The sequence below is a fragment of the Mauremys reevesii genome, linkage group 12 (assembly GCF_016161935.1).
Source record: "Mauremys reevesii isolate NIE-2019 linkage group 12, ASM1616193v1, whole genome shotgun sequence".
NCBI lineage: Eukaryota > Metazoa > Chordata > Testudines > Geoemydidae > Mauremys > Mauremys reevesii.
The window spans coordinates 44,302,951-44,318,224 of NC_052634.1; the positions used below are offsets into that span (position 1 = coordinate 44,302,951).

General features: G+C 60.7%; 1 non-coding gene across 1 annotated transcript; it reads right to left on the reverse strand.

The window, feature by feature from the left end:
* Window positions 1–2,039: 2,039 nt before the first annotated feature.
* LOC120376478 lies at window positions 2,040–2,226 on the reverse strand. The gene has a single exon (XR_005587353.1). It is a non-coding gene; the product is annotated as a U2 spliceosomal RNA (small nuclear RNA).
* Window positions 2,227–15,274: the final 13,048 nt, after the last annotated feature.

Sequence of the window (15,274 nt, forward strand, 5' to 3'; positions counted from 1 at the left end):
CCATTCCCATATATCTTTTTTGAGATTGGGGCGACCGCATCAGCATGCAGTATTCAAGATGTGTGCGTACCATGGATTGATATTGAGGCGATATGATAGTTTCTGTCTTATTACCTGTCCCTTTCTTAATGATTCCCAACGCTCCGCTGCACATTGAGTGGATGTTTTCAGAGAACTATCCACAACGACTTCCAGATCTCTTTCTCGAGTGGTAACAGCTAATTTAGACCCCATCGTTTTATAGGGATAGTTGGGATTATGTTTGCCAATGTGCATTACTTTGCACTTATGAGCACCGACGTTCATCTGCCATTCGGTTGTCCCGTCTCCCAGTTTTGTGAGATCTCTTTGTGGCTCTTGGCAGTCTGCCTGGGACTTAATTCTCTTGAGCAATTTTGTATCATTTGCAAATTTTGCCATCTCACCATTTAGCCCTTTCCCCAGGTCATTTATGAATAAGTTGAACAGTACTGCTCCCAGTACAGACACCCGGGGATAAGAGAGGGCAGATCCTCTTCTGACACTGACAGACCAGGTGCCAGCTCATGTCAAGGCCCCTAGGCCTTACTGAAAAGTGACAAATGCATGGCTGGAAACTAGTCTTGCTCACCTGTTTGTTAGTGTTGTTAAAACAGGCATTAGCTTTATAAAACGTGTTTAGAGTCTATGACAAGCTCGTGAGTTGCTGCATGCATTATTCTCACCTATAATAGCCGTAGCCCATGTTGTAAGGTGATATATAAGCGTTGGCACTAAAGCTGTAAACCCCCTTGCCGCCGCCTCGCCACCAGTCAGGAGAGAAGTATTACCAAGTGTGAAATGGTAGTTTACCAGAAGAGGCATCATCTCCTTTCCAACAAGAGAAGGCCCTGACTGAGACATCAAACAAGCCACTGTGGACCATCCGTGGACAAAAGACTTGGTTGATTGCTCCTCCTCACACACCTACGAGGAGGCAGAGCCCTGCACAAACACTTGCCCCCATCAGCTTGAGCTCTGGGGGAATGGAATAAAAATCCCTGTCAGGAAGAAACTGTTGTTCTCCCCTCCCCACGATGCTGCTTGGACTTCAGGGAGCTGGCACACCTTCTAAGCAGCAGCAAGGGATCCCGGCTGTTTGGCTAGGGTTAGCCCTAAAGGACATACAGAGCTTGTGTGTTACAGCAGCTTCTACTACCCCTGGGTGGCAAGATAGAGTCAGGGTGCCCAAGGGGTCTGTCTGTGACTCCATGTTATGGCTGTTCTAGTGCCTGAGGAGTGCACACTTGATACTTGGTGGGTGAAATTAAAGTGAGGAGCCCCGCTGCCTGCCAGCCCCAGGCGCCGGGAGCTGCTGCTCTCTGGGGCTCTGGCCACACTAGAAAGGTAAGTTTCTAGCTTGCCTGGTTCAGAAAACCAGAAGGGAAAGAAAGAGAACCCACATTACATTTTTTTTAAAATAATCCTCCTGATTTGTAAGCCACTGTCATGATTTGGGGGATTTTCCAATAGCGAGGATGACAACAATGAGAAGCTAAGGGTTATTATGTAGCATTTAGATTACAGTAGGCTTGGGGGGGAGGGGGGAAATCAGGATTGGGGCCCCTGTGTGCCGGGTGCAGCACAACACCTAGTGCCTTGTCTTGATCTTACGAACCAAGATACATAGAACGTAGGCCGGGTGGGGAGAAGTCTGTGTAACTCATGCAGTTGTGGATATACACGTGACCTCAAATATTACCAACTGCCCCACCCCACCCCCCAAAAATACAAAAAAAAAAAAAAACCCATCTCCCCAACAGACCCAGAATCTGGAAAGCATTTGTCCCTCATACTGTTGAAAAGACTCACAGCAGAAAGAAAGAGTCCAGCTTCTTAAATAACTCTCTAGCAAGACAAAGAAGAACCTCCCACATCTATAGACTCACAAAACACTTCCAAGAAACCGTAAAGAAAGAAAAACACCCAGATTTTTCTGCTAGTTCAAAAAACATTTGTTTTAAAGAAAGTACCACAGTTCAACTCTTTTCTGCTTTTCTAACCAGAAGGTTCTCCCCTAAAGGAGATACACCATTCCTGGAAGCACTGCAATACCAGATCAATGCATAGGGCAGACAAAGTAAGCTTCTGTTCTAACCCCCCCTGTTTTAAAAATCAAGGTAATATACAGTCCTCACATCAAGGACGTATCAGACATTAAACTGATAAGAACAGACTTAAATTTTATTAGAGAATATTTAAAATAAACGATACAAAGTGTTTGAAGCGTCAGTTATTGTGTCATTGGGGGTAACATACAGGTTGTAGGGGGATGTTAGCGTTTTGGTGTTAGGCAGCATATACATATACACAGTCTGTCATGTCCCCAATGCGGGGTATACGGTGGGTGGGTTCAAGGTACAGCCAGCAAGCAGTGAGGGCACATCACTCATACAAACAGGTTATGGATAGTCGTGGGCGTGAGTAAATGAGCAGACTGGGTAATGGTGATAGGGTGCCCCTCACAGGGCAGAGTTCAGTTTGGATGGTTCTGGGCTCAGGCGATAAAGTCCAACAGGGGAAGTTTACAGGTCTCTTCCCCCTTGCGGGTGCGTGGAGTCACGCCGGCTCACTCTGGTATTGACGGTGGCCGGTGACGTGCTCTGTGTAAATGTCTCTGGACCACCGAATAGCGTCCGAGACCATTAGGCATCTCATGAGCCGCGTAGCGACGGCCCACCCCACAGGTCCGCAGCACGCGCTCATTAAGGGGGTCCCAGGCGCCCAAGGCCCCAACGATCAGAGCGTCGGTGTAGACCTCGTAGCCCTTTGCTCACAGGGTGTCAGCCAGGGGAGCGTACTTTTCGAGTTTGCGGGCTCGGGCTTGGCGGAAGGCCGTGGTCCTATTCTCGAACGGGACCGTCACGTCGACGAGGATGATCTTTTTCCGGTCCTCATCCGTGATGACGATGTCCGGCGCAGCGGGCTGTCGGTGCCGGGATGGCGCGATTGACAGCGATCTCTCCCAGGTGCGGGGCGATGGCCTTCACCAGGCGGTCCTGGACGGCGTTGTGGCGCAGCTGCCAGGCTCTGCCGTGGGGTCTGCAGCTGCACAGGATGTGGGGCAAGGTCTCCATGGCGTACCCGCACCTCCGGCAGCGTTTGTCCGGGTTCCCATGGCGGATGGCTCCGTTGAGGGGGACGCAGTGCAGCCGGGCGCGGTGTATGAACCGCCAGTCGGCGAAACGGATGAAGCTGCCTGAGGGGAGGAAGTGGTTGCTGGAGTCCCACTTGCTGGTGACCTCAAAAGCCTTGCCCTGGTCCGGCTTTTTCTTCAGGGTGTCCACGTAGAGCGCGCGGGTGGCGCCTTCAGCGACCTCTCCAGCATGCCTCTGGCTCCAGGGCTGACGATGGTGTTGTCCTCCGTCCCGATCTGCGGTATCAGGACTCCTAGCTCCCGCCGATCTTCGCTCCATACCCAGCGGCAGCCCAGTCGCTTTCCCAGTCGGCGGATGGCGTTGCGGGTGCGGGTCCACAGCGAGGCGACGTTGCCCCTGAACGGGCCGAATTCTCCATCCAGGGAGCCGTTCAGGAAGGTGGCCACGTCTTGGTCAGAGGGGGGTCTGCCGATTCGCCTTGCGGTGGCGGCGCGCAGGGCGGTCGTCGCGATGTTCTTAACTGTGGCGTCCGGGCACGTCAGGAGGCGGAAGGCATGCGTGATTACCGCGATGTCACAGAGGTCTCCCATGCGGGGGACGTTGGCGCCCCCGTGATGGTGAGCGATGTATACGAGCTCGTTGCTGGCGTTCTGGGGTAGGGACAGCCACTTCTTCACCAGCTGCCGGATGTTGTTGTCCGCCTTGTTGAGGGGCACCTTTGCTACAGTGGATCCTCTCAGGACGAAGGCGATGCCGGGGATCAGGAAGGTGTTGAGGGCATTGATTTTCTGCCACGGCGCCAGCAGGGATGCGTCGATCTTGGCGGCGTCCTGCAGGATCTCCCGGATGGTGTCCTCGGGGGTCTGCCGGACGCGGTAGCCCGTCGGCGTGCCGAGGTGCTGGTACGCCTGCCCCTCCGCCATGGGGACAACGGACTCGCCCTGGATAAGGAACTCCGTCGTCAGCACTGAGTCCCTCTTGTTCCCGTCAACGTGGAGGGACGCGCACTTCTTGGCGTTGAAGCGGAGTCCCGTCCAGTCTGCGGCTCTCCCAATGGTGTCGAGCATGCCCTGGAGTCTCTCGGGGTCGTCCGCGATCAGGACCAGGTCGTCCGCGTAGGCCAAGACGCTCACCCTCTCGCCATGTAGGTCGAAGCCGTCAGTGCTGTTGGAGATCGCCCGCAGGAGCGGCTCCATGGCGAGGTTGAAAATGATGGGGCTGAGGGGGCAGCCCTGCTTCACGCCGCTGCGGATAGGAATCTCGGCGGTCTCTCCTTCCACCGAGCGGATGGTGGTGCTGCAGCCCTCATAGAGTTCCCGGATCAGGTGAAGGAAGGTCTCCGGCATCCCGAACTCCCGTAGCGTGCTGAAGATGTGGTGGTGGGGGATGGACCCGAAGGCGTTGGCCAGGTCGAGCCATGCTACCGTGCACTGCTTCCGCTCCCTCCTGGTCGACTGGAGGACGGTCTGGAGCAGGAAGTTGTGCTCGTAGCACCCCTCCGATGGCATGAAGCCCTTCTGGGCCGGGCTGATGGCTCCCCCGGTCGTCGCCCACTCCGTGATCCTGGCTGCCAAGCAGCTGGCGTACAGTTTGTACATCGTGGAGCAGAGGAAGATGGGTCTCCAGTTGCTGGGGTCGTCTCGCTCGCCCTTTTTGTGGATCAGGACGGTCATGGCCTTCTTCCAGGAGGTGGGCGACCGGCCGAAGCGCCGACACAGGTTAAAGATGCCGGAGAGCACGAGGCAGCCGGGGTCTCGCTTCTTGAGGAGGCCGTAGGGGATGCCATCTTTTCCAGGCACAGTGTTTTTGGTTCTGGAGAGCTGCGCCGACACCTCTTTGGGCGTGAAGTCGGCCTCTAGACCGTCTGCATTGGCGACGCGGGGCAGCGGACGGAGGCACTCCGGGCGCTGCGCGTCGTTCCTGGGCGGAAGCAGAGGCTGAATGAGCTCCCCCCTCACATCTAGTGAGGAGCTGTGTGAAAGACTTCAGGAACAGACCGTGTTTGCATAGACACACCTACTCTGCCTAGCTATGCAGCATGATGGGGACACTTTCCCAAAATGACCAGTTTTGGCTGGTGGCAGGTTACAAATCACTTTAGGATTGAGTGGAATGAAATGTTGTTATCCTTCCTGCATGAGTGAAGGGCAGCAGAACATACCTAGTCGGTCCTGATGGAGGGGTAGGTGGGTGAGGAATAGCTTTCATTGGACTTCATAGAAGTGATTGAGAACGTCATCCTAAAACAGTGGTCCCCAAACATTTCACACTGTGCCCTCTTATCCAGTTGGGGAAGGGCAAAACCAGAGCTTGAGGCATTCAGCCCTGGGTGGTGGAGCTCAGACTTTTGGCTTCAGCCCCAGGCACTAATGCCAGCCCTGGCAACCCCATTAAAACAGGGTTATGACCCACTTTGGGGTCCTGACTCTCAGTTTGAGAACCACTGCTCTATGCTGATGGGAGAGAGTTTTCCTGTGGGTGCAGTTAATCCACTTCCCCAAGAGGTGGCAGCTATGTCAGTGGGAGAAGCTATATCGGTGGGTGTGCAAGCTGTGGTGTTCACCACATTTAAGAAGTTTAATCAAACCCCATTTTTAAAACCACTTCTGGTCTGGGAATGGCAAAGGATCTCGAGGAAGCAGGGTCTGTCCATCAAAGTCCTGGAGATCATGAGTCCATGGTCATGGGGGTATAGCTTAGTGGTACAGTGCTTGATGGTAGATCAAGTGATCCTTGATTCAAGCCCCAGTGTTCTCTTATAACCTTCTTTCTTTTTTTTAAAAAAAGGAAAACATTTTCATTTCCATTCTTCATTATGTTCAGGAGCTCCACTATACGGGGGTGCTTGATATGAATGTAAACACTCAACATTTCACTGTCCAAATCCACAAAAACCTAGCAAAGCTGTCCATCAGCTGAAATCAGTTCCAATCCTCTAAGTGTCTAGTTTATGTTTTCATCAATTAAACAAAGGTATCATAGGAATGTACATTTGAAGATCCCTCTTCTCCAGGAGCTGTGTTCTGCAGAAGAACAAGAGCCACATCCAGCTGCAGTTCAGGAGTCTGATGACCAAAGAGCCAATAAATGTTCTGAGGGATGGAGAAAAAAGCCTTCTAGTGAGCTATTGAACGAGCTCAACCTGTTTAGCTTATCAAAAGAAGATTGAAAGGTGACTTCATTGAAGTGTTGAAGGGCCTTCATGGAGAGAATAGATTGGGTATTAAAGGGCTCTTGAATCTAGGAGAGAAAGGCCTAACAAGACCCAGTGGCTGGAAGGTGAAAAGAGACAAATTCATATTACAACTAAGGCACAAATATTCAACAGCGAGGATGATTCACCACAGGAACAATCTACCAAGGAAAGTGGTGGATTCTCCATCTCCTGATGTCATTTAATGAAGACTAGATGCCTTTCTGGAATGTGTTTGCCCCAAAAGTAGCTCTTGTGTCATACAGGAGGCCTGTGATATGCAGGGGGTCAGATTAGATGCTCTAATGGTCTCTTCTGGCCATAAAGTCGACTAATTTCTGAAAAACTGAGTGTAGCATTGGGAGCAGCGTCTGATGTTTTCCTGTCTAGCCGGCTTGCTGCCTAGAACGAACGCTCCTTGAGTGGGGTGATCCCCAGGGAGTAGCTCAAACCTCCAAAGTGCCTGGGCAGGGGCAGGACATTAGCACAGCAAGGGAGGGGTGTGGCAGTGACATCACAAAGGCCTTTTGCAGGACCTCAGACTATTGGTCAAAGGTGGTGGGGAGGTGGTGACCTCACAGAGAGATGCTGACATCAGCCAGGCAGGACGGGGCGAGGGGCCAGGGAAACCTCAGAGACCCCTGTGGCTTTGCTTCAGCAAGTCTCCTTCTCCAGGTCTCTCTTTGAGAACTGAGAAAGTATTCGGGTTCACGGACGTGAGCGCCAGGAGGAACCTCTTTCGAGTTTTCTCCTTCCCTTTTCCTGATTTTACTAGAAAACAGCCGTCCCTGTTTAGAAGGTAAGAGCCTCCTCGAGGTTTGAAACCTGTTCAGTCTGATCCATCTGGTGACAGTTGAATTATAGGCATGAAAAACACGAGCTTAAGGAGGCAGAATTTTATTCCATACCTGGGATTTTGTCCCTTAAAATCACTGGGGACATTAGGGTTTGTTCTTTTTGTTTCACCTTTTCCTCCATCCATCCATCCCTCCCTCCTTTCTCTTCGTCTCTTGCTTCTTTTGTCCTTTCTCCTGTTCCCCTCCCAAAACCAGGAGCAGTGTCAGGGTGTGTTTGGGGCGGGGGCAGAGGGGGGATGGGCGGCACTGGGGAGGGGGATATCGGGGGTGTTGGGGATGGGGGCACAAGAGGGGATGGGCGGCACTGGGGAGGGGGAGCCTGGGGGTGTTTGGGGACGGGGCAGAGAGGGGGAAAGGGAGGTCGGGGGTGTTGGGGCGGGGCAGAGAGGGGATGGGCGGCACTGGGGAGGGGGAGCTGGGGGTGTTTGGGGGAAGAAGAGGGGATGGGCGGCACTGGGGAGGGGGAGCCTGGGGGTGTTTGAGTGCGGGAGCAGAAGAGGGGGATGGGTGGCATCGGGAGCCTGGGGGTGTTGGGGGCGGGGCAGAAGAGGGAGGGGCGGTACTGGGGAGGGGAGCCTGGGGGTGTTTGGGGCGGGGCAGAGGGGGCCGCACTGGGGAGAGGGAGCTCGGGGATGTTGGGGCGGGTCAGAGAGGAGGGGCGGCACTGGGGAGGGGGGAGCTGGGGATGGGCGGCACTGGGGAGGGGAGCCTGGGGGGTGTTTGGGGCAGGGGCAGAGGGGGCGGCACTGGGGTGGGGAGCCTGGGGGTTGGGGTGGGCAGAGAGGGGATGGGCGGCATTGGGGAGTGGGAGCCTGGGGTGTTGGGCGGGGCAGAGAGGGGATGGGCGGCACTGGGGAGGAGCCTGGGGGGTTGGGGGCGGGGCAGAGAGGGGATGGGCGCACTGGAGGAGGGGAGCCTGGGGGTTGGGGGCGGCAGAGAGGGGATGGGCGGCACTGGAGGAGGGGGAGCTGGGGGTGTTTGGGGTGGGGCAGAAGAGGGGATGTGCGGCAATGGGGAGGGGAGCTGGGGGTGTTGGGGCGGGGGGCAGAGAGGAATGGGCGGCACTAGGAGGGGGAGCCTGGGGGTGTTTGGGGCAGAGACGGGGATGGGCGGCACTGGGGAGCGGGAGCTCGGGGCGTTTGAGTGGGAGGAGAAGAGGGGATGGGCGGCATCGAGGAGCTCGGGGGTGTTTGGGGACAGGGGCAGAGAGGGGATGGGCAGCACTGGGGAGGGGAGCTCGGGGGTGTTTGGGGCGGGGCAGAGGGGCCGCACTGGGGAGGGGAGCTGGGGTGTTTGAGTGTGGGAGGAGAAGAGGGGATGGGCGGCACTGGGGAGCCTGGGGTGTTTGGGGCGGAGCAGAAGAGGGGAGGCGGCACTGGGGAGGGTGAGATCGGGTGTTGGGGACGGGGGCAGAAGAGGGGAGGGGCGGCACTGGGGAGGGTGAGATCGGGGGTGTTGGGGACGGGGCAGAAGAGGAGGGGCGGCACTGGGGAGGGGAGCTCGGGGGTGTTTATGGCGGGGCAGAGGGGGCCGCACTGGGGAGGGGGAGCCTGGGGGTGTTGGGGGTGGGGTCAGAGAGGGGAGGGGCGGCACTGGGGAGGGGAGCTCAGGGGTTGGGGGCGGGGCAGAGAGGGGATGGGCGGCACTGGGGAGGGGAGCTGGGGGAGGGGCGGCACTGGGGAGGGGAGCCTGGGGGATGGGCGGCACTGGGGAGGGGAGCTCAGGGGTTGGGGCGGGGAGGAGGGGATGGGCGGCGCTGGGGAGGGGAGCCTGGGGGTTGGGGCGGGGCAGAGAGGGGAGGGGCGGCAGTGGTGGAGGGGAGCTGGGGTTGGGGCGGGGCAGGGAGGGGATGGGCGGCAGTGGGGAGGGAGCCTGGGGTTGGGGCGGGGGCAGAGAGGGGGATGGGCGGCACTGGGGTAGGGGAGCCTGGGGGTTGGGGGTCAGAGAGGTGGGCGGCAGTGGGGAGGAGCCTGGGGGTTGGGGCGGCAGAGAGGGGATGGGTGGCAGTGGGGAGGGGGAGCACGGGGGTTGGGGCGAGGCAGAGAGGATGGGCGGCAGGGGAGGGGAGGAGCCTGGGGGTTGGGGGTGGGGCAGAGAGGGGATGGGCGGCAGTGGGGAGGGGAGCTGGGGGTGTTGGGGGCGGGGCAGAGAGGGGAGGGGCGGCAGTGGGGAGGGGAGCCTGGGGGTTGGGGCGGGGCAGAGAGGGGATGGGCGGCACTGGGGAGGGGAGCTTGGGGGTGTTGGGGCGGGGCAGGAGGGGGATGGGCGGCACTGGGGTGGGGAGCCTGGGGTTGGGAGCGAGGCAGAGAGGGGATGGGCGGCAGTGGGGAGGGGAGCCTGGGGGTTGGGGCGGGGAGGAGGGGATGGGCGCTGGGGAGGAGCCTGGGGTGGGGCGGGGCAGAGAGGGGAGGCGGCAGTGGTGGAGGAGCCTGGGGGTTGGGGCGGGTAGGGAGGGGATGGGCGGCAGTGGGGAGGGAGCTGGGAGGGTTGGGGGCGGGGCAGAGAGGGGAGGGGCGGCACTGGGGAGGGGAGCTGGGGGGTTGGGGCGGGGCAGAGAGGGGAGGCGGCAGTGTGCATCGGGGGCTGCAGTGACCAGAGCCCCAGCAGGGTGCATCGGGGGCTGCAGTGACCAGAGCCCCAGCTGTGTGCATCGGGGCTGCAGTGACCAGAGCCCCAGCAGTGTGCATGGGGGCTGCAGTGACCAGAGCCCCAGCAGTGTGCATCGGGGGCCTGCAGTGACCAGAGCCCCAGCAGGGTACATCGGGGGCTGCAGTGACCAGAGCCCCAGCAGTGTGCATCGGGGGCCTGCAGTGACTAGACCCCAGCAGGGTGCATCGGGGCGGCTGCAGTGACCCGAGCCCCAGCAGGGTGCATCGGGGGCTGCAGTGACCAGAGCCCCAGCAGGGTGCAGCGTGGGGCTGCAGTGACCAGAGCCCCCAGCAGGGTGCAGCGGGGGTCTGCACTGACCAGACCCCAGCAGGGGTGCTGCCGGCCGGGGTTCCTGCAGCCTGGTGCCAGTCACAGGAGACCCACAATAGCCTGACCCCACCCCTGTCCTAGCTCCCGCCCTGCCCCCAGCCGACTGCCTCTTGAGCAGCCCCTGCGGTGTCACCACTACCCCCGGCTGTGTCCCCGCAGCTTCCCAGCCCCAGCTCCTCCGGTGGCCCCACACTTCCTCCCTGCAGCCTGCCCCATTCCCCTGAGTCCCAGCTTCACCCCACATCTCTCCAACCCACCTCCCCATCGCAGCCTCTGCCCCCAGTGCCCCGGCCCTGCTCCCCGGGCTTGAGAGGCCCCCACCCCGGCCGCTCCACTCCCACAATGGGCAGCTGCTGGCGCTGAGGAAGGGGGGTCTGGGCCAGGCCAGGTGCTGGGCCGATCCTGGTGAAAGAGAGACGAGCCGGCAAGGCTGAGAGGCCCTCCCTTGTCTGGGGACAGGGCTCCCACAATTTGGCCAGTGTCACCTCCCCATCCAGAGGAGACGTCCGCTCCCAGCAGGCCGTGCTCCATCTCCACCCCGCAGGGGGAGCCCCAGTCCAGCAGTGCCCCCACCCCGCCCCATCAGCAGCCAAGCCGAACCTGCCCTTCTCCTGCGAGGGCTGCAGGACTCCCTGCTCCCGCAGCACCAGCCTCCCCATGTCCCCGGGTGGGGTGGGGAAGGGGATTCCTTCTTCCCATTGCCCAGATCCCACCCCACCCCGGGCTGCCCAGACGGGAGCCAGGGCTGCAGCAGTTGGCTGCTTCCCAGGGCTCCCAAGGAGCCGCCAGGAGAAGGGACGAGATTCTCCACGGCGCTGCAGCCGCTCACACTGGGACCCGTCTCACACGGGGAAACTGAGGCACCAGGGAGGGCGAGATGGGCTGCACCAGCTCAGATTGGGAGTCTGTGGGAGAGCGAGGAATAGAACCCAGGAGTCCTGGCTCCATGGGCAGCTTGGGACTCCTCCACTTGGGAGGCTGGGCGGGCCGGACTGTGGCCCTGCCCCAAGGCCTGCTGCCACTCAGCCTCCTCCTGCCAAAGCCCCGCCCACACACCCTCCACCCCGCCCACACTCCCCTTCAGCCCCGCCCACACGCCCCTTCAGCCCAGCCCACACGCCCCTCAGGACCCCTTTGTTCCACTCCCTGACCCCCTGCCCACCTCTCACGTCTCTTCCCGAGGCCCTGCCACTTGTGCCTCTTCGCCCCACCCCAAGGCCCCCCCGCCTGCCTCTCTGCCGTTTGCACCCCCGGCCTCTCCCCCCACGGCCCCATGTGGCCGGATGGAGCTTGGGAAAGGGCAAAGTGAGGATGGGGCCTTGCGGGGGAGAGGACGAGTGGGAGCAGGGCCTCTGGGTGGAGCACGGGCCAGGTGCCTCCCCGGGCCCCTTATACCCACCGCCCCTGCCTGGCTCCCGGCCTCCCCGGCTCTAACCACTAGACCCAGCGGCACTGGGACAATTTGTATAGTGGGAGGTGCTGAGAGCCAGTGAACAAACCTGTAAACCCTGCACAGGATGGAAACCACTTCAAGCCCGGGGGTGCACAAGACTGGCCCCCACTCCCTTCCCAGAGCCAGCGGTGGGACCCAGATACCCTGGCTCCCATCCCCCACTCTAACCACTAGCCTGCACTGCCCTGCCACAGCTGGGGAGAAGAACCAGGAGTCCTGGCTCCCAGCCCGGCCGTGGGTGGAGCAGGACGTACTGGCCATGGGCTCAGCTGGGCATCGCTTACCATCAGGCTGGATGGTATCCCAGTGCTGACCTCCAGCCCCACAGCTCTGCCGGTGCCCCTCACTCCCGACCTGCAGCCCCTTGGTTCCCCCCAGCACTGACGGTGCCCCTCACTCCCGACCCGCAGCCCCTGCTATCCCAGTCCTGACCTCCAGACCCACAGCTCTGCCGGTGCCCCTCACTCCCGACCCGCAGCCCCCGCTATCCCAATCCTGATCTCCAGACCCACAGTTCTGCTGGTGCCCCTCACTCCTGACCTGCAGCGACTGGGCTTCCCGCGGAGCTCCCCAGTCACTGTGCTACCGGTGCCCCTCACTCCCGACCCACAGCCCCTCCTATCCCAATCCTGATCTCCACACCCACAGCTCTGCTGGTGCCCCTCACTCCCGACCCGCAGGCCCTTAGGCGTCCACCAGTTCTGACGGTGCCCCTCACTCCCGACATGCAGCCCCTGCTTTCCCAGTCCTGACCTCCAGACTCGCAGCTTTGCTGGTGCCCCTCACTCCCGACCCGCAGCGACTGGGCTTCCTGCGGAGCTCCCCAGTCACTGTGCTGCCGGTGCCCCTCACTCCTGACCCGCAGCCCCTCCTAGCCCAATCCTGATCTCCACATCCACAGCTCTGCTGGTGCCCCTCACACCCGACCCGCAGCCCCCTGGATTCCTCGCTGAGCTCCCCAGTTACAGCGCTGCCAGTGCCCCTCACTCCCGACCCGCAGCCCCTTAGGCGTACACCAGCTCTGACGGTGCCCCTCACTCCCGACCCGCAGCCTCTGCTTTCCCAGTCCTGACCTCCAAACTCACAGCTCTGCTGGTGCCCCTCACTCCTGACCCACAGACCCCTGGGTTCCCTTCAGCTCTACCAGTGCCCCTCACTCCCGTCCTGCAGCCCCCTGGGTTCCCCCCAGCTGTAGTGGTGCCCCTCACTCCTGACCCGCAGCCCCTGCTATCCCAGTCCTGATCTCCACACCCACAGCTCTGCTGGTGCCCCTCACTCCCGACCCGCATCCCCCTGGATTCCCCGCTGAGCTCCCCAGTTACTGCGCTGCTGGGGCCCCTCCCGACCCGCAGCCCCTACTATCCCAGACCTGACCTCCAGACTCACAGCTCTGCTGGTGCCCCTCACTCCCGACCCGCAGCCCCTACTATCCCAGACCTGACCTCCAGACTCACAGCTCTGCTGGTGCCCCTCACTCCTGACCCGCAGCCCCTACTATCCCAGACCTGACCTCCAGCCTCACAGCTCTGCTGGTGCCCCTCACTCCCGACCCGCAGCCCCCTAGTCTCCCTCCAGCTCTGCCGGTGCCCCTCATTCCCGACCCGCAGCCCCTGCTATCCCAGTCCTGACTCCAGACTCACAGTTCTGCTGCTGCCCCTACTCCCGACCCGAGCCCCTTAGGCGTCCACCAGCTCTGACGGTGCCCCTCACTCCCGACCCGCAGCCCCCTGGTCTCCCTCCTCCTCTGCTGCTGCCCCTCACTCCCGACCCGCAGCCCCTCCTATCCCAATCCTGATCTCCAGATCCACAGCTCTGCTGGTACCCCTCACTCCCGACTTGCAGCGACTGGGCTTCCCGCAGAGCTCCCCAGTCACTGTGCTACCGGTGCCCCTCACTCCTGACCCACAGACCCCTGGGCTTCCTTCAGCTCTACCGGTGCCCCTCACTCCCGACCCGCAGCCCCCTGGGTTCCCCCCAGCTCTAGTGGTGCCCCTCACTCCTGACCCGCAGCCCCTGCTATCCCAGTCCTGACCTCCAGACTCACAGTTCTGCTGCTGCCCCTCACTCCCGACCCGCAGCCCCTCCTATCCCAATCCTGATCTCCACACCAAGAGCTCTGCTGGTGCCCCTCACTCCCGACCCGCAGCCCCCTGGATTTCCCGCTGAGCTCCCCAGTTACTGCGCTGCTGGTGCCCCTCACTCCCGACCCGCAGCCCCTTAGGCGTCAACCAGCTCTGACGGTGCCCCTCACTCCCGACCCGCAGCCCCTGCTATCCCAGTCCTGACCTCCAGACTCTCAGCTCTGCTGGGGCCCCTCACTCCCGACCCGCAGCCCCTGCGCTCCTCCAGCTCTGACGGTGCCCCTCACTCCCGACCCGCAGCCCTGGATTTCTCGCTGAGCTCCCCAATTACTGTGCTGCTGGTGCCCCTCACTCCCGACCCGCAGCCCTTAGGCATCAACCAGCTCTGACGGTGCCCCTCACTCCCGACCCGCAGCCCCTGCTATCCCAGTCCTGACCTCCAGACTCTCAGCTCTGCTGGGGCCCCTCACTCCCGACCCGCATGGGTCACCCCTGGAGCAGGTTAAAGCTGCAGGGTGACAGTGGGGTTGCTGCCCCTGTGAACAGCTGCTGTAGCACCGCCTGGGCAGGACAGGGAGACCCAGTTATACCCCTCCCCCGCCCCAGCCTGTATCGGGGGATGGGAGCGCTCACACCCTGGGGCCCCTGAGTTGGGACGGAGGAGGCCCCGTGCACCAGGGATGCTGTAAGGGCGAACAGGGCACCCACCCATGCACCCGAGATCTTCTAGGGGGGGAGAGTGGCACCCACACACTCAGGATCTTGTAGCGGGGGACAAGGGCATCCACACTCCGGGATCCTCTGCAGAGGGACGGACACCCCCACACCCAGGATTCTGTATGGGGGGCAGAGGTACCCGGACACCTGGACGGGGGATGGGGGCACCGAAACATCCGGGATCTTTCCTGGGACGACAGCGGCGCCTGCAGCTCGATATGAGATGGGGGCGGGGGAAGCAGGAGCATTTCCCAGTTCCAGGCTGTCCCCGTCTGGCCAAGGCACAGAGCTCACAAGCAGAGTTTAAAGCTCGAGCTGCCAGGCTATAACACAAGCCGGACCCTGTGGCTGGTGCCTGTGATCCCAGCTCCTGGGGAGGCTGAAGCCGGCGGATCGCTTGAGCTCAGGAGTTCTGGGCTGCAGGGGGCTGTGCCGATCAGGTGTCCCCACTAAGCTCAGCATCAATATGGTGATCCCAGGGAAGCTTGGGGTCCCCAGGTTGCTGAAGGAGGGGTGAACCGGCCCAGATCGGAAACAGAGCAGGTCAAAACTCCTGTGCTGATCAGTAGTGGGATCACACCTGTGAATAGCCCCTGCAGCATAGCCTGGGCAAGACAGTGAGACATGGTCTCTTTTTATACAGACACCCCCCGCAGAGCCTGGAGGGGGGATGGGAGCACCCACACGCTGGGGATTCTGACTTGGGGGGAGGGACGCACCCAAGCAACACATATCTTGAAAAGGGGAACAGAGACACCCACAGATCCTGGATGGGGCAGGCAGGGAAACCACACATGGGAGGTAGTTCGTGGGGTGGGGGACAGAGACACCCACCGGAGATCCTGGATGGGAGCACCCACATGATGGGGATCTTGAAC